We start from the raw sequence: 27,296 nt of genomic DNA, 5'->3' as shown, positions 1-27,296 counted from the left end.
GGAGGGCCGCACAGCCCTCCATGTGTTCGCCAGAGGTAGCCTGACTGCCATTAGGTACCGAGATGAGACCCTCAGACCCCTTGTGAGACCATATGCTGGTGCGGTTGGCCCTGGGTTCGTCCTAATGCAAGACAATGCTAGACCTCATGTGGCTGGAGTGTGTCAGCAGTGCCTGCAAGACGAAGGCATTGATGCTATGGACTGGCCAGGCCCTTTTCCCCAGACCTGAATCCAATTGAGCACATCTGGGACATCATGTCTCGCTCTATCCACCAACGTCACGTTGCACCACAGACTGTCCAGGAGTTGGCAGATGCTTTAGTCCAGGTCTGGGAAGAGATCCCTCAGGAGACTGTCCGCCACCTCATCAGGAGCATGCACAGGCGTTGTAGGGAGGTCATACAGGCACGTGGAGGCCACACACACTACTGAGCCTCATTTTGACTTGTTTTAAGGACATTACATCAAAGTTGGATCAGCCTGTAGTGTGTTTTTCCACTTTAATTTTGAGTGTGACTCCAAATCCAGACCTCCATGGGTTGAAAAATTTGATTTCCATTTTTTTATTTTTGTGTGATTTTGTTGTCAGCACATTCAACTATGTAAAGAACAAAGTATTTCAGAAGAATATTTAATTAATTCAGATCTAGGATGTGTTATTTTTGTGTTCCCTTTATTTTTTTGAGCAGTGTATATAGATTTAATTTTATGTCCATGAGGTTTTTTTGTTGGACCAAAAGTATTTGCTTGTTTATTTAGCGTTACCCAGGGTGCACCACGGGGATGCAAAACAACTTTACACCCCATACCGTACCGTCACTTACTAGACAGGTACATCGCAGCTTAGCTGGCTAATATCTGATTGCTCAGACCTCACATACATATAATCACAATACAATCTGATCTTATAACCGTAACATTAAATCTAATATTTCCCCTTCAAAGGCGTAACTTCTTTTTTGCGTATTTGTTGAGGATATTTTTTTTTATATTTGTATAATAAAACAATGGGGATTATATGCTTTCATCTTTATCCTTCAGCGCTTTCTGGAGTGGGGATATCCTCTCACCCGGAAACATAAGGAAAAAGAAGTGATAATAACGTCTGTCTGGACCGAGCTTTATTTAAAGCACAGGAAAAAGTACAAGAAGGAAGCCCTTCAAAAGAAATTTTGCGACCTAAAACGCCTTCACCCTGAACTTGTGAAAGAGTATAGTCAGCGATTACGCCCAGGTACAATGCTTACATGAATTTTGTATCTCTCTCTACAACACTCAGTAATGTATATATTCAGTTATGCTGCTAATCCGTACAGATGTAGTATGGTTAACACACAACCTCTCAGATTTATTAATTCATCCCGTAATCTTGAAACAAAAGCCATTTTAAAAAATAGTGTAACGCATTTAATTGCATTAAGTTTACATAACACGTCTCATAAAGCATGTGTGTTTTCTCTACTACATCCGTGTTTCATCCCTTTTCAAATGATTACTTAATACCCGGTGTGACACGTACAAAATCTTCCGGTTACATCATACATCTCTACCTCGCTGAGATTGTATATTTATTGTTATACCAGCGCGGTACTGATGTATGATGTCACCGGATGATTTTCATAAATATATATATAGGTCTTTTTGTTTATAGCTACATAAACTGCAAGCATGATTCAGTATTCAGGTCAAATTCCCCGACCATTACATACATCCCCCCCTACAATTGGCATGGGATTCAAGAATATATATATATATACGTATGTATGTATGCATTTATGTATGTTCCTCAAAAACACAACAATCGATTTCAATGATTCTTGGTATACACATTCCTTTCTACCTGGAATGAAATCTTGCGGGGTCTCAGCTCTCTAGGACGTACCGTTCCCGAGATATATACAAAAAATGAACTGCATTAGCCAATACAAGCCTCCAGCCTTCAACTTAAATCCTAACTGCCAACTGACGGGCGCTGTGGAGTTCACAGTTAAAGGGCCGGTCACCGTGAAACTCACTTTTAAAGGTCCGGTCACCGTGAAAATCACTGTTAAAGGGCCGGTCACCGTCAGTCACTGTTAAAGGGGCGGTCACCGTGAAACTCAACATTAAAGGGGCGGTCACCGTGAAGCTCACTTTTAAAGGGCCGGTCACTGTGAAAATCACTGTTAACCCCTTAAGGACTCAGCCCTATTTCACCTTAAGGACTTGGCCATTTTTTGCAAATCTGACCAGTGTCACTTTTAAGTGCTGATAACTTTAAAACACTTTGACTTATCCAGGCCATTCTGAGTTTGTTTTTTCGTCACATATTGTACTTCATGACACTGGTAAAAGGAAGTAAAAAAAATGAATTTTTTTGCATAAAAAAATACCTAACTTACCAAAAATTTAGAAACATTAGCAAATTTCATAGTTTCAGTTTCTCTACTTCTGTAATACATAGTAATACCCCAAAAAATTGTGATGACTTTACATTCCCCATATGTCTACTTCATGTTTGAATTATTTTGGGAATTATATTTTATTTTTTGGGGATGTTACAAGGCTTAGAAGTTTAGAAGCAAATCAGGTCTGAAGTCACTTTGCGAGGCTTAGATAATAGAAACCGCCCAAAAATGACCCCATTCTATAAACTACACCCCTCAAGGTATTCAAAACTGATTTTACAAACTTTGTTAACCCTTTAGGTGTTGCACAAGAGTTATTGGCAATTGGGGATGAAATTTGAGAATTTCATTTTTTTGCCTAATTTTCCATTTTAACCCATTTTTTCCACTAACAAAGCAAGGGTTAACAGCCAAACAAGACTGTATCTTTATTGCCCTGACTCTGCCGTTTACAGAAACACCCCATATGTGGCCGTAAACTACTGTACGGGCGCACAGTAGGGCGTAGAGGGAAAGGTGCGCCGTATGGTTTTTGGAAGCCAGATTTTGCTGGACTGGTTTTTTGACACCATGTCCCATTTGAAGCCCCCTGATGCACCCCTAGAGTAGAAACTCCATAAAAGTGACCCCATCTAAGAAACTACACCCCTCAAGGTATTCAAAACTGATATTACAAACTTTGTTAACCCTTTAGGTGTTGCACAAGATTTAATGGAAATTAGAGATATGATTTCCAAATTTAACTTTTTTGGCAGATTTTCAATTTTAATATATTTTTTCCAGTTACAAAGCTAGGGTTAACAGCCATACAAAACTCATTATTTATGGCCCTGATTCTGTAGTTTACAGAAACACCCCATATGTGGTCATAAGCTGCTGTACGGGCACACGGCAGGGTGCAGATGGAAAGGAATGCCATACGGTTTTTGGAAGGCAGATTTTGCTGGACTGGTTTTTTTGACAACATGTCCCATTTGAAGCCCCCCTGATGCACCCCTAGAGTAGAAACTCCAAAAAAGTGACCCCATTTTAGAAACTACGGGATAGGGTGGCAGTTTTGTTGATACTAGTTTAGGGTACATATGATTTTTGGTTGCTCTATATTACACTTTTTTGTGCGGCAATGTAACAAGAAATAGCTTTTTTGCCACGTTTTTTTTTTGTTATTTACAACATTCATCTGACAGGTTACATCATGTGATAATTTTATAGAGCAGGTTGTCACCTAATATGTATACAATTTTTTTTTTTTTTTTTTTTTTTACGGTGGTCATCTGAGGGGTTAGGTCATGGGATATTATTATAGAGCCGGTCGATACGGACACGGCGATATCTAATATGTATACTTTTTTTTTATTTATTTAAGTTTTACAGAATGATTTCATTTTTGAAATAAAAAAAACATGTTTTAGTGTTTCCATAGTCTAAGAGCCATAGTTTTTTCAGTTTTTGAGCGATTATCTTGGGTAGGGTATGATTTTTGCGGGATGAGATGACGGTTTGATTGATACTATTTTGGCGTACATGCGACTTTTTTGATCACTTTTATTACCTTTTTTGGGAAGTAAGGAGGGCAAAATTTCAATTTCCTCATAGTTTTAATTTTTTTATTTTTATGGCATTCACTGTGCGGGGAATGTAACATGACCGTTTTATAGATCAGGTCGTTACGTACGCGGCGATACCAAACATGTGTAGGGAATTTTATTTTTTTCATTTTTAATCAGTGATAAATGTGTTTTTTTATTTTTACTTTTTTTTACTTTTTTTTTACTTTTTTTTTTACCCAGACTCACTTTGTTTTTGAAGATCCAGTGGGTCTGATGTCTGCATAATACAGTACAGTACACTATATAGTGTTTTGTACTGTATTTTACTTACACTTTGTCTGAACAGATCTATGCCTTTAGCACAAATCTGTTCAGCACCATGGACAGCAGGATGCCTGAGAAGGCGTCCTGTTGCCATGGGAACCTTCCCCGTCTGCTCAGTTGTGACCACACCTTCGCAGACGGGGAAGGGTAAGGAGGGGGGCTGTCTGGGGGCTCTCTCCCTCTCCATCGGGGGGGCTGCAAAGGCACAGCAGCCCCCAGATGGGAGAGGGAGGGAGCTCCCTCTTACTGTTAACTTTTTCCATACAGCGGTCCATACGGACCGCGGTATGGAAAGGGTTAAACGGCTGACATCTGCACAGATGTCAGCCGTTTATACCAGGGTGTCAGCAATGTGCTGACACCCTGGTATACCCACTGGCCACCAACGAGGAGAGGAGGCGGGCGGGGGATCCCTCTTAAATATTAAATCCAGTCTTCGAAGTGTCAAGTAGTGTTTTTAAATTGCATTCAAAAAATCTTATAGCTCTTTTGTATTAGAAGTTATATTTTAAGATGAGAACCTTCATGTGTTATTCATATTGACCATGGGCAACAGAAATGCAAAAAAGGGAAAAGGCAAAAAAACTCTCCCTTTTTGAACGTGGTCGGGTTGTTGAACTGCATACGCAGGGTCTCTCACAACGCGCCATCGCTGCTGAGGTGGGACGCGCTGTGAGAGACCCTGCTTATGCAGTTCAACAACCCGACCACGTTCAAAAAAATTGAGTTTCTTTGCCTTTGCCATCACAACGTGTGACTACCTGACAGAAAATGACAATGAATCCTCATCTTTGCTCAGATTTGGCCTTTTAAAGGCATGTGGTCCTAAAATTTTGATCAGCTGAAAAACAGCCTGTTTCAGTTTATTTGTTGTTTTCATTAAATTGAAAACTCAAAAAATGTTTTGTCTCACTCCCATTTCTTCTTGTTGCATGTTGAAGCTCTCCTTGGAACCTTGTTAAGATCCAGCCATGCTAAATATGATTTTTTGACATTTTTCAAGTGGTCTTAAACTTTTGATCAGGACTGTATATATATCATTTATAATCTCATGCAAATTACTAGGGGGATGTATGAAATGGACGGGGCCTTTCAAATAAATACTGAATGATGCTTGCATTTTATGTATATATAAACAAAAATACATATATATATATATTTCTATGTGTGTGTCTGTGAAACGTATGAAATCATCCGGTGACATCATACATCAGTAACGCGCTGTGTGTATAACTATATATATACAATCTCAGCGAGGTTGAGATGTATGATGTAAGCGGATTATTTTGTACGTGTCACACCGGGTATTAAGTAATCATTTTTAAAGGGATGAAATACGGATATAGTAGATTTAACACAGATGCTTTAAGAGACGTGTTATTTAACCGCCTCCAAACCGCCTAACGCAGATTCGCGTTCCGGGGCGGCAGCCCTGCGCAGAGTCACGCATATATGCGTCATCTCGCGAGACGCGAGATTTCCTGTGAACGCGCGCACACAGGCGGAAGGTAAGCGAGTGGATCTCCAGCCTGCCAGCGGCGATCGTTGGCTGGCAGGCTGGAGATGCGATTTTTTTAACCCCTAACAGGTATACTAGAGGATGTTTTGATAACAGCGTCTAATATACCTGCTACCTGGTCCTCTGGTGGTCCCTTTTGTTTGGATCGACCACCAGAGGACACAGGCAGCTCTGTAATAAGTAGCACCAAACACCACTACACTACACCCCCCCTGTCACTTATTAACCCCTTATTAATCCCTGATCACCCCTGATCACCCCATATAGACTCACTGATCACCCCCCTGTCATTGATCACCCCCCTGTCATTGATCACCCCCCTGTAAGGCTCCATTCAGACGTCCGTATGATTTTTACGGATCCACTGATACATGGATCGGATCCGCAAAACACATACGGACGTCTGAATGGAGCCATACAGGGGGGTGATCAATGATGGGGGTGATCACCCCATATAGACTCCCTGATCACCCCCCTGTCATTGATCACCCCCCTGTCATTGATCACTCCCCTGTAAGGCTCCATTCAGACATCCGTATGTTTTTTACGGATCCACGGATACATAGATCGGATCCGCAAAACACATACAGACGTCTGAATAGAGCCTTACAGGGGGGTGATCACCCCATATAGACTCCCTGATCACCCCCCTGTCATTAATCACCCCCCTGTCATTGATCACCCCCCTGTAAGGCTGCATTCAGATGTCCGTATGTTTTTTACGGATCCACGGACACATGGATCGGATCCGCAAAACACATACGGACATCTGAATGGAGCCTTACAGGGGGGTGATCACCCCCCTGTCATTGATCACCCCCCTGTAAGGCTGCATTCAGATGTCCGTATGTTTTTTACGGATACATGGATCGGATCCGCAAAACACATACGGACATCTGAATGGAGCCTTACAGGGGGGTGATCACCCCATATAGACTCCCTGATCACCCCCCTGTCATTGATCACCCCCCTGTAAGGCTCCATTCAGATGTCCGTATGTTTTTTACGGATGCACAGATACATGGATCGGATCCGCAAAACACATACCGACATCTGAATGGAGCCTTATAGGGGGGTGATCAATGACAGAGGGGTGATCACCCCATATAGACTCCCTGATCACCCCCCTGTCATTGATCACTCCCCTGTCATTGATCACCCCCCTGTAAGGCTGCATTCAGATGTCCGTATGTTTTTTACGGATCCACGGATACATGGATCGGATCCGCAAAACACATACGGACATCTGAATGGAGCCTTATAGGGGGGTGATCAATGACAGGGGGGTGATCACCCCATATAGACTCCCTGATCACCCCCCTGTCATTGATCACCCCCCTGTCATTGATCACCCCCCTGTAAGGCTCCATTTAGACATTTTTTGGGCCCAAGTTAGCGGAATATTATTATTTTTTTCTTACAAAGTCTCATATTCCACTAACTTGTGTCAAAAAATAAAATCTCACATGAACTCACCATACCCCTCACGGAATCCAAATGCGTAAAAATTTTTAGACATTTATATTCCAGACTTCTTCTCACGCTTTAGGAGCCCTAGAATGCCAGGGCAGTATAAATACCACACATGTAACCCCATTTCGGAAAGAAGACACCCCAAGGTATTCAGTGAGGGGCATATTGAGTCCATGAAAGATTAAAATTTTTGTCCCAAGTTAGCGGAAAGGGAGACTTTGTGAGAAAAAAAAAATAATCAATTTCCGCTAACTTGTGCGAAAAAAAAAAAATTCTATGAACTCGCCATGCCCCTTATTGAATAGCTTGGGGTGTCTTCTTTCCAAAATGGGGTCACATGTGGGGTATTTATACTGCCCTGGCATTTTAGGGGCCCTAAAGCGTGAGAAGAAGTCTGGGATCCAAATGTCTAAAAATGCCCTCCTAAAAGGAATGTGGGCCCCTTTGCGCATCTAGGCTGCAAAAAAGTGTCACACATCTGGTATTGCCGTACTCAGGAGAAGTTGGGGAATGTATTTGGGGTGTCATTTTACATATACCCATGCTGGGTGAGATAAATATCAAATGCCAACTTTGTATAAAAAATGGGAAAAGTTGTCTTTTGCCGAGATATTTCTCTCACCCAGCATGAGTATATGTAAAAAGACACCCCAAAACACATTGCCCAACTTCTCCTGAATACGGCGATACCACATGTGTGACACTTTTTTGCAGCCTCGGTTGGCAAAGGGGCCCACATTCCAAAGAGCACCTTTAGGATTTCACAGGTCATTTACCTACTTACCACACATTAGGGCCCGTAGAATGCAAGGGCAGTATAACTACCCCACAAGTGACCCCATTTTGGAAAGAAGACACCCCAAGGTATTCCGTGAGGGGCATGGCGAGTTCCTAGAATTTTTTATTTTTTGTCACAAGTTAGCGGACAATGATGATTTTTTTTATTATTATTTTTTTCTTACAAAGTCACATATTCCACTAACTTGTGACAAAAAATAAAAACTTCCATGAACTCACCATGCCCATCACGAAATACCTGGGGGTGTCTTCTTTCCAAAATGGGATCACTTGTGGGGTAGTTATACCGCCCTGGCATTTTAGGGGCCTGAATGCGTGAGAAGTGGTTTGAAATCAAAATCTGTAAAAAATGGCCGGTGAAATCCGAAAGGTGCTCTTTGGAATGTGGCCCCTTTTCCCACCTAGGCTGCAAAAAAGTGTCACACATCTGGTATCACCGTACTCAGTAGAAGTTGGGCAATGTGTTTTTGGGTGTCTTTTTACATATACCCATGCTGGGTGAGAGAAATTTCTTGGCAAATGGCAACTTTTCTAATTTTTTTTATACAAAGTTGGCATTTGACCGATATATTTATCTCATCCAGCATGGGTACATGTAAAATGACACCCCAAAACACATTGCCCAACTCCTTCTCCTGAGTATGGCAATACCAGATGTGTGAGACTTTTTTGCAGCCTAGGTGGGCAAAGGGGCCCACATTCCAAAGAGCACCTTTCGGATTTCACCGGCCATTTTTTACAGAGTTTGATTTCAAACTACTTCTCACGCATTCGGCCCCTAAAATGCCAGGTCAGTATAACTACCCCACAAGTGACCACATTTTGGAAAGAAGACACCCCCAGGTATTTGGTGATGGGCATAGTGAGTTCATGGAAGTTTTGATTTTTTGTCACAAGTTAGTGGAATATGAGACTTTGTAAGAAAAGAAAAAAAAATCATCATTTTCCTGCTAACTTGTGACAAAAAATAAAAAGTTCTATGAACTCACTATGCCCATCAGCGAATACCTTAGGGTGTCTACTTTCCGAAATGGGGTCATTTGTGGGGTGTTTGTACTGTCTGGGCATTGTAGAACCTCAGGAAACATGACAGGTTCTCAGAAAGTCAGAGCTGCTTCAAAAAGCGGAAATTCACATTTTTGTACCATAGTTTATAAACGCTATAACTTTTACCCAAACCATTTTTTTTTTACCTAAACATTTTTTTTTTATCAAAGACATGTAGAACAATAAATTTAGAGAAAAATTTATATATGGATGTCGTTTTTTTTGCAAAATTTTACAACTGAAAATGAAAAATTACATTTTTTTGCAAAAAAATCGTTAAATTTCGATTAATAACAAAAAAAGTTAAAATGTCAGCAGCAATGAAATACCACCAAATGAAAGCTCTATTAGTGAGAAGAAAAGAAGGTAAAATTCATTTGGGTGGTAAGTTGCATGACCGAGCAATAAACGGTCAAAGTAGTGTAGGTCAGAAGTGTAAAAAGTGGCCTGGTCATTAAGGGTGTTTAAGCTAGGGGGGCTGAAGTGGTTAAACAAAATGCAATTAAATGCGTTACACTATTTTTTAACAATGGCTTTTGTTTCTAGATAACGCAATGAGTTAAGAGGTTGTGTGTTATCCCAACTACATCTGTACAGATTAGCAGAATAACTGAATATACAGGGTGGGCCATTTATATGGATACACCTTAATAAAATGGGAATGGTTGGTGATATTAACTTCCTGTTTGTGGCACATTAGTTTATGTGAGGGGGGAAACTTTTCAAGATGGGTGGTGACTATGGCGGCCATTTTGAAGTCGGCCATTTTGAATCCAACTATTGTTTTTTTAAATAGGAAGAGGGTCACGTGACACATCAAACGTATTGGGAATTTCACACGAAAAACAATGGTGTGCTTGGTTTTAACGTAACTTTATTCTTTCATGAGTTATTTACAAGTTTCTCTTTGTTTACAGCCATTGACATGTCGCCGAGGTTAACACGTGAGGAGCGGATAGAAATTATGTTGATGTCTGGTGAATGCAGTAACCGGGTCATTGCAGCAGATTTCAATGCAAGACACCCTACGAGATCACCCATCTCCCATGCTACAGTTAGCAAACTGCTTGCTAAGTTTTGTGAAACTGATTCAGTGTTGGATTTGCCAAAATGTGGACGCATGAAATCTGTCTCTAACGAAGAAACATCAGTGGCTGTCCTAGCTTCATTCAGCAAAATCCCACAGCGTAGCACTCGCCGCATGTCACTGGAGAGTGGCATTAGTCAAACATCCCTTCGGCGGATATTAGCTACTCACAAATGGCACCCTTACAAACTCCAGCTACTGCAGCATCTCAACGAGGATGACCCAGATCGGCGCACTGAATTTGCAGAATGGGCAAAACAAAAATTGGAACAGGACCCTCAGTTTCCGCAGAAGATTTTGTTCAGCGATGAGGCAAACTTTTATGTGAATGGTGAAGTTAACAAACAAAACCACCGCTATTGGTCTGACACTAACCCACATTGGATAGATCCCTCCAAGACTGTTGGAACAAAAAAATTGATGGTATGGTGTGGTATATGGGGTACAAAGATAGTGGGGCCATTCTTCATCAATGGAAACCTCAAGGCCACTGGATATGCAAAATTGCTACATGATGATGTGTTTCCCTCTTTATGCACTGAAGCTGGCACGTTCCCTGAGTTTTTCCAGCAAGATGGTGCACCACCACATTATGGGTGTCAGGTCCGAGCATTCCTAGAGGAACAGTTTCCTGGAAAGTGGATTGGTCGTCGTGGGCCAGTTGAATGGCCCCCAAGGTCTCCCGATCTGACCCCCTTAGACTTTTATCTTTGGGGTCATCTGAAGGCAATTGACTATGCTGTGAAGATACAAGATGTGCAGCACCTGAAACTACGGATACTGGAAGCCTGTGCTAGCATTTCTCCTGCAGTGTTGCTATCAGTGTGTGAAGAGTGGGAGAATAGGGTTGCATTGACAATCCAACACAATGGGCAGCACATTGAACACATTTTATAAGTGGTCAGAAACTTGGAAATAACTCATGAAAGAATAAAGTTACATTAAAACCAAGCACACCATTGTTTTTTGTGTGAAATTCCCAATAAGTTTGATGTGTCACATGACCATCTTCCTATTAAAAAAACTAAAGTTGGATTCAAAATGGCCGACTTCAAAATGGCCGCCATGGTCACCACCCATCTTGAAAAGTTTCTCCCCTCACATATACTAATGTGCCACAAACAGGAAGTTAATATCACCAACCATTCCCATTTTATTAAGGTGTATCCATATAAATGGCCCACCCTGTATACATTACATAGTGTTGTAAAGAGAGATACAAAAGTCATGTAAATATTGTACCTGGACATAATCGTTCGCTCATCTCCTTTACAAGTTTGGGTTTAAACCTCTTCAGATCGCACCACTTCTTCTGTAGTTCAACATATTTGTGCCACAAGGAAAACTTCATAAATAACTCCGCACGTAGAGACCTCAGGATGGCGCGCTTCTCCACTCTCCTCTTGGTAAGGGCGTATCCCCTCACCAACAAACGCTGCAATATAAAGATGCAAGCATATAATTCCAATTTTTTACATTCAAAATTTTAAAACATATGTCCTCAACAAACCTGCAAAAAGTAGTTACGTCTTTAAAGGGGAAATATTAGATTGAATGTTACCGTTATAAGATCGGATTGTAATGCGATTCTATGTGTGTGGGGTCTGAGGGAGCAATCGGATATTCGCCGGCTAAGCTGCGATGTACTTGTCTAGTGAAGTGACGGTACGGTATTGGGTGTACTGCTGCTTTGCATCACCGTGGTGCACCCTGGGTAACGCTAAATGAACCAGCAAATACGGTGAGACAAAGAAAGCTCATGGACATAAAATAGAATCTATATAAATATTGTGTGTGTGTATGGTATATAGTGTATGGTACCGTATATAGTGTGTGTGTGTATGGTATATAGTGTATGGTACCGTATATAGTGTGTGTGTCTGTATGGTATATAGTGTATGGTACCGTATATAGTGTGTGTGTGTATGGTATATAGTGTATGGTACCGTATATAGTGTGTGTGTCTGTATGGTATATAGTGTATGGTACCGTATATAGTGTGTGTGTGTATGGTATATAGTGTATGGTACCGTATATAGTGTGTGTGTGTATGGTATATAGTGTATGGTACCGTATATAGTGTGTGTGTGTATGGTATATAGTGTATGGTACCGTATATAGTGTGTGTGTGTGTGTATGGTATATAGTGTATGGTACCGTATATAGTGTGTGTGTGTGTATGGTATATAGTGTATGGTACCGTATATAGTGTGCGTGTGTATGGTATATAGTGTATGGTACCGTATATAGTGTGTGTGTATGGTATATAGTGTATGGTACCGTATATAGTGTGTGTGTATGGTATATAGTGTATGGTACCGTATATAGTGTGTGTGTGTATGGTATATAGTGTATGGTACCGTATATAGTGTGTGTGTGTGTGTGTATGGTATATAGTATATGGTACCGTATATAGTGTGTGTGTGTATGGTATATAGTGTATGGTACCGTATATAGTGTGTGTGTGTATGGTATATAGTGTATGGTACCGTATATAGTGTGTGTATGTATGGTATATAGTGTATGGTACTGTATATAGTGTGTGTGTATGGTATATAGTATATGGTACCATATATAGTGTGTGTGTGTGTATGGTATATAGTGTATGGTACCGTATATAGTGTGTGTGTGTGTGTGTATGGTATATAGTATATGGTACCGTATATAGTGTGTGTGTGTATGGTATATAGTATATGGTACCGTATATAGTGTGTGTGTGTATGGTATATAGTATATGGTACCGTATATAGTGTGTGTGTGTATGGTATATAGTGTATGGTACCGTATATAGTGTGTGTGTGTATGGTATATAGTGTATGGTACCGTATATAGTGTGTGTGTCTGTATGGTATATAGTGTATGGTACCGTATATAGTGTGTGTGTGTATGGTATATAGTGTATGGTACCGTATATAGTGTGTGTGTGTGTATGGTATATAGTGTATGGTACCGTATATAGTGTGCGTGTGTATGGTATATAGTGTATGGTACCGTATATAGTGTGTGTGTATGGTATATAGTGTATGGTACCGTATATAGTGTGTGTGTGTATGGTATATAGTGTATGGTACCGTATATAGTGTGTGTGTGTATGGTATATAGTGTATGGTACCGTATATAGTGTGTGGTGTATGGTATATAGTGTATGGTACCGTATATAGTGTGTGTGTGTGTGTGTGTGTGTGTGTATGGTATATAGTATATGGTGCCGTATATAGTGTGTGTGTGTATGGTATATAGTGTATGGTACCGTATATAGTGTGTGTATGTATGGTATATAGTGTATGGTACTGTATATAGTGTGTGTATGGTATATAGTGTATGGTACCGTATATAGTGTGTGTGTGTGTGTGTGTATGGTATATAGTATATGGTGCCGTATATAGTGTGTGTGTGTATGGTATATAGTGTATGGTACCGTATATAGTGTGTGTATGTATTGTATATAGTGTATGGTACTGTATATAGTGTGTGTGTATGGTATATAGTATATGGTACCATATATAGTGTGTGTATATGGTATATAGTATATGGTACCGTATATAGTGTGTGTGTGTATGGTATATAGTGTATGGTACCGTATATAGTGTGTGTATGTATGGTATATAGTGTATGGTACTGTATATAGTGTGTGTGTATGGTATATAGTATATGGTACCATATATAGTGTGTGTGTATGGTATATAGTATATGGTACCGTATATAGTGTGTGTGTGTGTATGGTATATAGTGTATGGTACCGTATATAGTGTGTGTGTGTATGGTATATAGTGTATGGTACTGTATATAGTGTGTGTATGGTATATAGTGTATGGTACCGTATATAGTGTGTGTATGGTATATAGTGTATGGTACCGTATATAGTGTGTGTGTGTGTGTGTATGGTATATAGTGTATGGTACCGTATATAGTGTGTGTGTGTATGGTATATAGTGTATGGTACCGTATATAGTGTGTGTGTGTATGGTATATAGTGTATGGTACCGTATATAGTGTGTGTGTGTATGGTATATAGTGTATGGTACCGTATATAGTGTGTGTGTGTATGGTATATAGTGTATGGTACCGTATATAGTGTGTGTGTGTATGGTATATAGTGTATGGTACCGTATATAGTGTGTGTGTATGGTATATAGTGTATGGTACCGTATATAGTGTGTGTGTATGGTATATAGTATATGGTACCGTATATAGTGTGTGTGTGTATGGTATATAGCAGGCATGCTCAACCTGCGGCCCTCCAGCTGTTGTAAAACTACAACTCCCACAATGCCCTGCTATAGTCTGATAGCTGTAGGCTGTTCGGGCATGCTGGGAGTTGTAGTTTTGCAACAACTGGAGGGCCGCAGGTTGAGCATGCCTGGTATATAGTATATGGTACCGTATATAGTGTGTGTGTGTGTGGTATATAGTGTATGGTACCGTATATAGTGTGTGTGTGTGTGTATGGTATATAGTATATGGTACCGTATATAGTGTGTGTGTGTGTATGGTATATAGTATATGGTACCGTATATAGTGTGTGTGTGTATGGTATATAGTGTATGGTACCGTATATAGTGTGTGTGTGTATGGTATATAGTGTATGGTACCGTATATAGTGTGTGTGTGTATGGTATATAGTGTATGGTACCGTATATAGTGTGTGTGTGTATGGTATATAGTGTATGGTACCGTATATAGTGTGTGTGTGTGTATGGTATATAGTGTATGGTACCGTATATAGTGTGTGTGTGTATGGTATATAGTGTATGGTACTGTATATAGTGTGTGTATGGTATATAGTGTATGGTACCGTATATAGTGTGTGTGTATGGTATATAGTGTATGGTACCGTATATAGTGTGTGTGTATGGTATATAGTGTATGGTACCGTATATAGTGTGTGTGTATGGTATATAGTGTATGGTACCGTATATAGTGTGTGTGTGTATGGTATATAGTGTATGGTACCGTATATAGTGCGTGTGTGTATGGTATATAGTGTATGGTACCGTATATAGTGCGTGTGTATGGTATATAGTGTATGGTACCGTATATAGTGTGTGTGTATGGTATATAGTATATGGTACCGTATATAGTGTGTGTGTGTGGTATATAGTGTATGGTACCGTATATAGTGCGTGTGTATGGTATATAGTGTATGGTACCGTATATAGTGTGTGTGTATGGTATACAGTATATGGTACCGTATATAGTGTGTGTGTGTGTATGGTATATAGTGTATGGTACCGTATATAGTGTGTGTGTGTATGGTATATAGTGTATGGTACCGTATATAGTGCGTGTGTATGGTATATAGTGTATGGTACCGTATATAGTGTGTGTATGGTATATAGTATATGGTACCGTATATAGTGTGTGTGTGTGTATGGTATATAGTATATGGTACCGTATATAGTGTGTGTGTGTGGTATATAGTGTATGGTACCATATATAGTGTGTGTGTGTGTATGGTATATAGTGTATGGTACTGTATATAGTGTGTTTGTGTATGGTATATAGTGTATGGTACTGTATATAGTGTGTGTATGTATGGTATATAGTGTATGGTACTGTATATAGTGTGTGTGTGTGTATGGTATATAGTGTATGGTACCGTATATAGTGTGTGTGTGTGTGTATGGTATATAGTGTATGGTACCGTATATAGTGTGTTTGTGTATGGTATATGGTGTATGGTACCGTATATAGTGTGTGTGTATGGTATATAGTGTATGGTACCGTATATAGTGTGTGTGTGTGTGTATGGTATATAGTGTATGGTACCGTATATAGTGTGTGTGTGTGGTATATAGTGTATGGTACCGTATATAGTGTGTGTATGTATGGTATATAGTGTATGGTACTGTATATAGTGTGTGTGTGTGTATGGTATATAGTGTATGGTACCGTATATAGTGTGTGTGTGTGTGTATGGTATATAGTGTATGGTACCGTATATAGTGTGTTTGTGTATGGTATATAGTGTATGGTACCGTATATAGTGTGTGTGTATGGTATATAGTGTATGGTACCGTATATAGTGTGTGTGTGTATGGTATATAGTGTATGGTACCGTATATAGTGTGCGTGTGTATGGTATATAGTATATGGTACCGTATATAGTGTGTGTGTATGGTATATAGTGTATGGTACCGTATATAGTGTGTGTGTGTGTGTATGGTATATAGTGTATGGTACCGTATATAGTGTGTTTGTGTATGGTATATGGTGTATGGTACCGTATATAGTGTGTGTGTATGGTATATAGTGTATGGTACCGTATATAGTGTGTGTGTGTGTGTATGGTATATAGTGTATGGTACCGTATATAGTGTGTGTGTGTGGTATATAGTGTATGGTACCGTATATAGTGTGTGTATGTATGGTATATAGTGTATGGTACTGTATATAGTGTGTGTGTGTGTATGGTATATAGTGTATGGTACCGTATATAGTGTGTGTGTGTGTGTATGGTATATAGTGTATGGTACCGTATATAGTGTGTTTGTGTATGGTATATAGTGTATGGTACCGTATATAGTGTGTGTGTATGGTATATAGTGTATGGTACCGTATATAGTGTGTGTGTGTATGGTATATAGTGTATGGTACCGTATATAGTGTGTGTGTATGGTATATAGTGTATGGTACCGTATATAGTGTGTGGTGTATATATTGAGTGACAGGAAAATGGTGGTGCTATGTGCTGTGCATGTGATATAAATGGATCTGTTGTCCATACATACAGGTTACAAACATAGTGCTGTGAAGTAACAAGAATACTTAGTGCACAAATCTGTATTATCTATTTTTACCATAAAAAAAAAAAAAAAAAATTCATAAGAAAAAAAATTCGTATTCATATTGGAAATATTCGAATTTACGAATATTTCGCTAGACTCGATCAACTTATAATAATCGTTCTGACATGCATGCGAAAGTACTGTAATATTACTTACGGCTACGATGATTTCATCCTTGGCTTTTATAAAGCGGTGTCTGGAGTGGAGAGTCCAGTGAAAACAATTTATCGTCGCGATCTACATGAGGTGAGTCACCTCAGGTGACGTAGTAGTGGTGTCATGCGGTCGGGCCCACGTATTAACCATTACAATTTTTCTGTTGTAATATTCGTGAACTTGAATATTATAACCGAGATTATTGGTTTAGATTAGAATAGGACGAATATTCTAAAAACGGATATACAGCAATATATTCTTTATTTCGAATATTCGTCATATTTGCTCCATCTGAAAACGTGATTCCTTCCAGCTTTAATTCAGTTGCTTGTGGGCCAATGACTCATTGACCCACAAGCAAGAAGCAGGGACGAATCATATATTTTCAGATGGAAAAAAAAAACTTAAAAAATCTGAATATTCGATTTTGCGAATATATAGAACTATATTCAAAATATTTGCGAAATCTCAAAGATGCGATATTCGAGCTAAAAATTTGTTATTCGAATATTCGCGCTCAACACTAAATTCCAGCACTGGAGCATGATCGTAAGATGCGTTAGTACAAGCGCACGCTGGTAGACGCGCTGCTGGTGGCATTCCCACCTGACAGCGGGGGCACAGTGGAAGCACAAGGCGAAGGCAGAGGAGGAGGAAGAGGTCGCCAATGCAGCTGGGCCCCGCCAGCACCTGAGAAGGCAGGGTTAGCATGGCCGAAATGTGGATGCCACAACAACCAGCACCACCAGCTGATATGGAACGTCTTAGCAGGAGGCAGCATTTCACCAACATGGTGGAGCAGTATGTGTGCACACGCCTACACTTACTGAATGACGGGTCTGCCCCCTTCAACTTCTGGGTCTCCAAATTGGGCACATGGCCTGAGCTTGCCCTTTACGCCTTGGAGGTGATGGCCTGCCCTGCAGCCAGGGTATTGTCTGAACGTGTGTTTAGCATGGCAGAGTGCGTCATCACAGACAAGCGCAGCCGTCTGTCTACAGCCAATGTGGACAAGCTCACGTTCATTAAAATGAACCAGGCATGGATCCCACAGGACTTGTCCGTACCTTATGCAGAATAGACATGTATGCCAGCCTCACCCAGCCATTGTTATACTACAGCGCAATTGCTTATTCTTGTATTTTGAATATTTCACACTGTTTTGGGGTGTACCCTAATAAAATAATAAACGAAAAAAAATTTAAACCAAAAAACAGTGTTGGCTACCTCGTCCTCCTCCACCGCCGCTTTCACCTACACTGCTAAGTCCACCGCTAGAGATGTCCCGAATAGTTCGCCGGCGAATAGTTCCCGGCAAACATAGCTTGTTCGCGTTCGCCGCGGTGGGCGAACATATGCGATGTTCGGTCCGCCCCCTATACATCATCATTGAGCAAACTTTGACCCTGTACCTCACAGTCAGCAGACACATTCCAGCCAATCAGCAGCAGACCCTTCCTCCCAGACCCTCCCACCTCCTGGACAGCATCCATTTTAGATTAATTCGGAAGCTGCATTCTCAGTGAGAGGAGGGACAGTGCTGCTGCTGCTGCTGATTCAATAGGGAAAGCGTTAGCTAGGGCAGTGTTCTGTGTCCACAGACTCATCTGCTGTAAGGACAGCGTCCTGACAGCACCCCAAAAAGCCCTTTTCAGGGCTGATACATCAGTCTGCTTTTTTTTATTTTTTTTTATATATATATATATATATATTGCAGTTTCCTGCCCGTGTGTGAGAGGCTGCAGGCTCAGTCACAGACAGTACTGTGTGCACACCATTCATACAGGGTGTGACAGAAAATACCTTGCAGATAAAAAAAAAGTCAATTTATTATTTTTTTTTTTTATATAATCGCAGTTGCAAGCCAGTGAGTGTCTGGCCCACACAGACTGTACTGTGGCCACTGGCCAGGCCACCACTCATACCGTTACAGGGTGTCACAATACCTTGCAGATAAAACTAAAGTAAATTTATTTTTTCTCTGTGATATAATCGCAGTTGCAAGCCAGTGTGTGTCAGGCCCACACAGACTGTACTGTGCCCACTGTCCACCACTTATATAGGGTGGCACAGTACATTGCACGCATAGTACCACTTATCTAAAAAAATATGACAGGCAGAGGCAGGCCACCCCACAGGGGCCGTCGTGGTCGTGGTGCTGTGATTTCCACTGGTCCTGGAATAATGCACAGTGTTCAGAGGCCACGTACCCTGAACTCGAAAAATTCTGAGGACATAGTTGACTGGCTTAAACAGGACACCCAATCTTCAACAGCTTCCGCTAAGAACCTTGACACACCATCCTCCTCCAGCTCAGCTTCGGTCACCTGCTCTCAAGTTACCACTCTCCCGCCCGCCACCACCACCACCAATACCACCACAGCCACCACAGCTGCTTCACTTGATCCGTGAGGAGTTATTTACACATCAGTTGGATGAAATTAGTGATGCGCAACCATTATTGCCAGAGGATGTAGATAACAGGGATATGTCTCAGTCAGGCAGGATTACACACATGGACATACAGTGTGATGATGATGATGTTGTACCCGCTGCTGCTTCCTTTGCTGAGGTGTCAGATACAAGTGAAGTGGTTGATGATGACGATGTGTCCGTGGATGCTACGTGGGTGCCTGCTCGAAGAGAAGAAGAAGAGGGGGAAAGTTCAGAAGGGGAGACAGAGAGAAAGAGGGGACGAGTTGGAAGCAGGGGGAGGTCGTCGCAAGGAGCTAGTGGCACAGTCAGACAACATTTATCGGCACCCGGGGTCAGCCAGACAGCACGCCAATCAACGCATGCTGTTGCCACCACCAGAATGCCGTCATTGCAAAGCTCAGCAGTGTGGCATTTTTTTTGTGTGTCTGCCTCTGATAACAGCAATGCAATTTGCAACCTGTGCCAAAAGAAACTGAATCGTGGGAAGTCCAACACCAACCTCGGTACAACTGCTTTGCAAAGGCACATGATCTCACATCACAAACGCCTATTGGATCAACACATGAGTACGAGCAGCACACTAACTCAAAGCCGCCATCCTCCTCCTGGTCCAGCATCTTCAGCCACGTCAACCACTGCTGTCCTCCTTGCCCCCTCTCAAACATCCGCCACTCCGTCTCTCGCCTTGAGCAGTTCCTGCTCATCTGCCCACAGTCAGGTGTCTGTCAAGGACATGTTTGAGCGTAAGAAGCCAATGTCACAGAGTCACCCCCTTGCCCGGCGTCTGAAAGCTGGCATGATGGAACTCTTAGCCTGCCAGCTCTTACCATACCAGCTGGTGGAGTCTGAGGCCTTCAAAAAATTTGTCGCTATAGGGATACCACAGTGGAAGGTACCCGGACAATTTTTTTTTTCAAAAAAGGCAATCCCAAACCTCTTCTCTGTTATTGAAAAGGAAGTCATGGCATCTCTGGCACACAGTGTTGGGGCAAGGGTGCCTCTGACCACTGATACCTGGTCTGCAAAGCACGGTCAGGGCAGGTATATCACGTACACTGCGTATTGGGTCAACCTGCTGACGGCTGACAAGCATGGAATGCGTGGCTCTGCAGCGGAGTTGGTGACACTGCCACGACTTGCAGGCAGGCCTACTGCCACCTCCTCTACTCCTCCTACTCCATCCTCTTCGATAACCTCCTCGGCTGAGTCCTCTTCTGCTGCGGCGTCTGGCTGCACATCAACTGAATCCCCCCAGCTCCCCAGGGGCTATTCCACATCCCGGATACGACAGTGTCACGCTCTCTTGGGGTTGACTTGCCTGAAAGCAGAGAGCCACACCGGACCAGCACTCCTGTCCGCCCTGAACGCACAAGTGGATCAGTGGCTGACCCCACACCAACTGGAGATCGGCAAAGTGGTGTGTGACAATGGAAGGAATTTGTTGGCGGCATTGAATTTGGGCAAGTTGTCACATGTGCCGTGCATGGCACATGTGTTGAATCTCATCGTACAACGCTTTGAGTCTAAGTACCCAGGCTTACAGGACGTCCTCAAGCAGGCCAGGAAGGTGTGTGGCCAATTTAGGCGTTCCTACACGGCCATGGCGCACTTTTCAGACATTCAGCGCCGAAACAACATGCCAGTGAGGCGCTTGATTTGCGACAGCCCGACACGATGGAATTCAACACTCCTAATGTTCGACCGCCTGCTCCAACAAGAAAAAGCCGTCAACGAGTATTTGTATGACGGGGGTGCTAGGACAGCCTCTGCAGAGCTGGGAATTTTTTTGCCACGTTACTGGACGCTCATGCGCAATGCCTGTAGGCTCATGCGTCCTTTTGAGGAGGTGACAAAGTCAGTCGCATCGAAGGCACCATCAGCGACCTCATCCCATTTGTTTTCTTCCTGGAGCGTGCCCTGCGAAGAGTGCTGGATCAGGCTGTAGATGAGCGTGAAGAGGAAGACTTCTGGTCACCAAAACCACCAGAAACAGCCTTGTCATCATCGCTTGCCGGAACTGCGGCAACGCTGCAAGAGGAGTATGAGGAAGAGGAGTCAGAGGAGGAATGTGGCTTTGAGGAGGAGGAAGACCAACCACAGCAGGCATCCCAGGGTGCTTGTTGTTGTCACCTATCTGGGACCCGTGGTGTTGTACGTGGCTGCGGGGAAGAACAGACCATCAATGACATCAGTGAGGACGAGGAACGGGAAATGAGTAGCTCGGCATCCAACCTTGTGCAAATGGGGTCTTTCATGCTGTCATGTCTGTTGAGGGACCCTCATATAAAAAGGATGAATTAGAACGACCTGTACTGGGTGGCCACGCTACTAGACCCCCGGTATAAGCAGAAAAGGGCGGAAATGTTACAAATTACCGAAAGTTGGAAAGGATGCAGCAGTTCAAAACCAAACTAAAAAATATGCTTTACACAGCTTATAAGGGGGATGTCACAGCACAACGGGAATCTAACTGGGGAAGAGGTGAAAGTAATCCTCCTCCTACTACGACCACGCCGGCAAGGACAGGACGCTTTACAGATGTGTTGTTGATGGAGGACATGCAGAGCTTTTTCAGTCCTACACATCGCCACAGCCCTTCGGGATCCAGCCTTAGAGAGCGTCTCGACCGACAGGCAGCAGACTACCTTGCTGTCACGAGGGTGTCTAGAACCACGCCTGACTCCGTTATACCCGGGGTCAGGAAGTCGCAGCGGTTGGCTGCGCGTTCTATGTAAGATAGGGCGGTTTCCTTGTGGTAGCTTTCTGGGTTTCCTTTGCAAACCCTTTTGGCTCACTCAGGGATCCGTAGCTCTTTCTCCTCAGCTGTTCCTTGTCCAGCACTCCCAACCTCCTTATATTCCCCTCTCACACTCCTCTGGTTGCCAGATATAGAGCTTCCTGCCTGGACTTCTATTCTGACCCTCTGGAGCTGTGTTGCTGCGTTCTCTGGTTGTTGGTCCAGAACGTTACCCTCCGGATCCCTGTTGGACCTTTGTGGTCTGCTGTGGTCGCCCACCTGGGTGTATGTGTTTGTCTGTATTGTCTGTCCTCTCCCTGGTGTTTTCCTCTTAGTGTGAGTGGTGCGGACTAGCGATCCCACCGGCCCGTTCACTATCTAGGGCACATTTTAGGGAAAGTCAGGGTTTAGGCACGTGATCGCCGCACGGGTGAGGAACCCGTCTAGGGACGTCAGGGCATTCAGGTGCCAGCCGCAAGGTGAGTCAGGGGTCACCACCTTTCCCTCTCCCTTGGGCTGGGCTTTCCCTTTTCCCTCTCTGTGCGTGACGCCGGTCATTACATTATATCTGGCCCTTATTTTGTGTAGGTAAAAAAAAATAATAATAATAATTTACCTACTTAGAATCCAGTGTGGATCAAATTGCTGCTCTGTCCAAACAGTTTCATGGCCTGTCTTTGGAGGTGGCAGGATTGAAGGCGTCGGTCTTCCAGCAACAGCAGCACAGCAGCAATTACAACTGACTGCAAGCCCAGCGGTTGCTACTGGTAACCAGGTTGTTGCGGAACCCAAGGTCCTTCTCCCTGACAGATTTTCTGGGGGAAGGGACAAGTTTTTGACATTTCGTGAGGCCTGTAAATTATATTTTAAACTGCGCCCTTACTCCTCTGGTAATGAAGAACAGCGGGTGGGGGTTGTTATTTCCCTGCTGCAGGGGGACCCGCAGTCCTGGGCGTTCTCTTTACCTACTGATTCCCAGGCTCTTCGGTCAGTGGATGAGTTTTTCGGGGCCTTGGGTCTCATATATGACGACCCTGACCGAGTCCCACTGGCTGAATCAAGATTACGGAGACTCCTACAAGGAGAGCGGCCGGTAGAGGAGTATTGCTCTGACTTCCGTAGGTGGGCTACGGATACCCAATGGAACGACCCGGCTCTCAGGAGTCAGTTCTGCTCTGGGTTATCCGAAAGGGTTAAGCATGCGCTTGCATTATATGAGACCCCCTTTTCCCTTGATGCGGTTATGTCCCTTTCTATCCGAATAGATAGACGCCTTAGGGGCAGGTTGAAAAAACCGGAACCATTGGTAACCCCTCCCAAGCAGCAGTTAGTCTGTACGGACTTAGACGAGCCTAAGCAGCTAGGAGGAACTACTCGTCAGGTCCGTCCTTCTGAGGCTCGCCGTAGGCGTGTTTTGTTTTGTTTTTGTGGGGAGAGGGGTCATTTCATTATTGTCTGTCCTTCTTTCCTCAGAAACAAAATACCGTCGGAAAACTACTAACCCCAGGCTGTGTGGAGGATGTCAGCCGGGGGGTTTACGTTTCCTCCATACGTACATCGCAATTTGTGTTACCAGCGGTTATTGTTTTTGGTGATAAGACGGAGACTATTTCTTTCTTTCTAGACAGTGGAGCAGGGGTAAATTTGATAGATGCCCATTTTGCCCGCACTATGGGTTTGTCTCTCTGTACGCTACAGAGACCTATTCCCATATTCGCTATTGATTCTGCTCCTCTGTCTCAGAGAAACCTCACCCACATTGTTCATAATTTACACCTTCGGGTAGGGGACCACCATAACGAGATGCTTTCATGTTATGTTCTGGAGGGGCTTCCCACTCCGGTAGTGCTGGGTCTTCCCTGGTTGGTAGCGCACAATCCAGTGGTCGATTGGCAGGCCAGGGAGATATTGGAGTGGAGTGAACAGTGCAGAGAAAATTGCTTAAATAGCAATTGCTTAGTCGCCTCCATAACTACCCTACCTACATTTATTTCAGATTTTGAGGAAGTTTTTTCTGAAAAGGGTTGTCAGAAGTTACCACCTCATCGTCCTTATAATTGCCCGGTTAACCTTATTCCCGGCGCAAAATTACCCAAGACCAGGTTATATAATCTTTCAGGTCCAGAGAGACAAGCCATGAAAGATTATATCTCTGAGAGCTTGGCTAAGGGACACATCAGACCCTCTTCTTCACCCGTGGCTGCAGGGTTTTTCTTCGTTAAAAAGAAAGATGGGGGCCTGCGTCCTTGCCTAGATTTTCGCGAATTAAATCGGATAACCATCCGAGACCCATACCCTTCCTCTCATTCCTGACCTGTTTAACCAGATTGCGGGTGCTAGGTGGTTCTCCAAACTTGATCTTAGGGGGGCCTACAATCTGATTCGTATTAAGGAGGGGGATGAGTGGAAGACAGCTTTTAACACCCCTGAGGGGCATTATGAAAATCTTGTTATGCCTTTCGGTCTGACCAATGCTCCTGCTGTCTTTCAACATTTCGTTAATGACATTTTTAGTCATCTTATCGGCAGGTTTGTGGTACTATACCTAGATGATATTTTAATTTATTCGACTAATCTGAGAACACATGAGGTGCATGTCAGACAAGTACTGCAGGTCCTACGGACGAATAAATTATATGCTAAAATTGAAAAATGTTTCTTCGCCGTTCAAGAGATACAATTCCTAGTTTTTTTTTTATCTGCTTCAGGTTTCCGTCTGGATCCTAGGAAGGTCCAGGCAATTTTAGATTGGGATCTTCCTGAGAACCTCAAAGCACTGCAACGGTTCTTGGGCTTCGCAAATTTCTATAGGAAATTCATTAAAAATTATTCACTTATTGTAAAACCCCTTACTGACATGACTAAGAAGGGGACTGATTTTTCTAAAATGGTCTGACGCCGCTAAAGTTGCTTTTTCCTCTCTAAAAGAGAGGTTTACCTCAGCACCTGTACTAGTCCAACCTGATGTCTCTCAGCCTTTTATTGTTGAAGTCGATGCGTCAGAGGTGGGAGTGGGGGCTGTGCTGTCTCAGGGTCAATCTCCTGGTAAATGGCGTCCTTGTGCTTTCTTTTCTAAAAAACTATCTGCAGCAGAAAAGAACTACGATATTGGCAATAGGGAACTATTAGCTATTAAATTAGCGTTTGAAGAATGGCGTCACTTTTTAGAGGGGGCAGTCCACCCCGTCACTGTGATTACGGACCACAAAAATCTTCTGTACCTCGAATCAGCTAAGCGTCTCACCCCTAGACAAGCTAGGTGGTCGCTATTTTTTACCAGGTTTAACTTTGTTATTACCTATCGTCCTGGGGCAAAGAATACCAAGGCAGATGCATTATCTCGTTGTTTCCCTGGAGGGGGTAATGTGAGTGATCCGGTACCCATTCTTCAAAGAGTAGTGGTTGTTTCTGCGGTACACTCTGTTCTGGAGGGGAAGGTGTCAGAGGCCCAGGGCACGCCCCGGTCTCTTGCCCCTCAGAGAAATTGTTTGTACCGTTGAACCTACGTTTCGAATTATTAAAGGAACATCATTTTTCGGCACTTGCTGGGCACCCGGGTAGTAAAGCAACCTTGGAGCTATTGTCTCGTCGTTTTTGGTGGCCAAGGTTGCGTCAGGATGTATTGGATTTTGTGTCTTCTTGTTCTACCTGTGCGCGCGCAAAAGTTTCACATACACGTCCTGCAGGGTCTCTATTACCACTCGTCATTCCCAATAGACCATGGACACATCTGTCAAAGGATTTTATCACTGACTTACCTTTGTCTGCGGGTAAAACAGTTATTTTGGTAGAAGTGGACAGGTTTAGCAAAATGGTACACTTCATTGCGTTATCCGCACTACCTAATGCTAAGACTCTTGCTCAGGTATTCGTCAGTGAAATCGTGAAGCTTCACGGGGTCCCCTCCGATGTTGTTTCGGATCGAGGTGCCCAGTTTATTTCTAAATTTTGTAAAGCTTTTTGTTCCCGTTTGGGGGTACACTTGTCCTTTTCCTCAGCTTTCCATCCTCAGTCAAATGGACAGACTGAGCGTACCAACCAAAACCTTGAGACATTTCTAAGATGTTTTGTGTCTGAAAACCAAGAGTTGTGGTCATCATATTTACCGTTAGCTGAGTTTGCCATAAATCGTCGTTAGGAATCCACTGGCAAGTCACCATTTCTTGGTGCATATGGTTTTCATCCCCAATTCTGTACTTTCAAAGAGGGGGGGTCTTCTGGGGTTCCTGAAGAGGAACGGTTTTCGTCATCTCTTTCATCGGTATGGCAGAAGGTGCAAGCTAACTTGAAAAATATGGGAGGTAAATACAAATGCATGGCTGATAAGAGACGGTCGCCAGGTCCGGACCTAGGAATGAATGACTATGTGTGGTTGTCTACTAGGAATATTAAATTGAAGGTTCCCTCTTGGAAACTGGGTCCTAGGTTTATTGGTCCTTACAAAATTGTAGCCATCGTCAACCCCGTGGCTTTTCGCCTGGAGTTACCTCAGACTTTTAAAATCCATAATGTCTTTCATGAGTCGTTACTCAAGAAATATGTTCCACCTCTAGAACCGTCACCGCTGCCACCCCCTCCTGTTGTTGTGGATGGTAATCTAGAATTTCAGATATCGAAAATTGTTAATTCTCGTCGGGTCCGCCGCTCTCTTCAATATCTGGTGCATTGGAGAGGTTACGGTCCAGAGGAAAGAATGTGGGTTCCTGCGTCTGAGGTAAACGCCGACAGGCTAGTTCGGGTTTTTCATGCCTCTCATCCTGAAAGACCTGGTCCTGAGTGTCCGGAGGCCCCTCGTAGAGAGGGGGGTACTGTCACAAGGGTGTCTAGAACCACGCCTGACTCCGTTATACCCGGGGTCAGGAAGTTGCAGCGGTTGGCTGCCCGTTCTATGTAAGATAGGGCTGTTTCCTTGTGGTAGCTTTCTGGGTTTGCTTTGCAAACCCTTTTGGCTCACTCAGGGATCCGTAGCTCTTTCTCCTCAGCTGTTCCTTGTC

General features: G+C 43.0%; 2 long non-coding RNA genes across 2 annotated transcripts; one reads left to right on the top strand and one right to left on the bottom strand.

Moving 5' to 3' along the window:
- Window positions 1–1,137: 1,137 nt before the first annotated feature.
- LOC120997066 lies at window positions 1,138–27,296 on the top strand. Its single transcript, XR_005778060.1, has 3 exons — window positions 1,138–1,234; window positions 26,168–26,173; window positions 27,285–27,296. It is a non-coding gene; the product is annotated as an uncharacterized LOC120997066 (long non-coding RNA).
- Window positions 11,427–26,071, bottom strand: LOC120997065. Its single transcript, XR_005778059.1, has 3 exons — window positions 26,061–26,071; window positions 25,722–25,727; window positions 11,427–11,620 (listed from the first exon to the last, which is right to left on the bottom strand). It is a non-coding gene; the product is annotated as an uncharacterized LOC120997065 (long non-coding RNA).

This window comes from Bufo bufo, chromosome 4, assembly GCF_905171765.1.
Source record: "Bufo bufo chromosome 4, aBufBuf1.1, whole genome shotgun sequence".
NCBI lineage: Eukaryota > Metazoa > Chordata > Amphibia > Anura > Bufonidae > Bufo > Bufo bufo.
The sequence above is the reverse complement of the archived record's forward strand: the minus strand, read 5'-3'. Positions and strand labels throughout refer to the sequence as shown.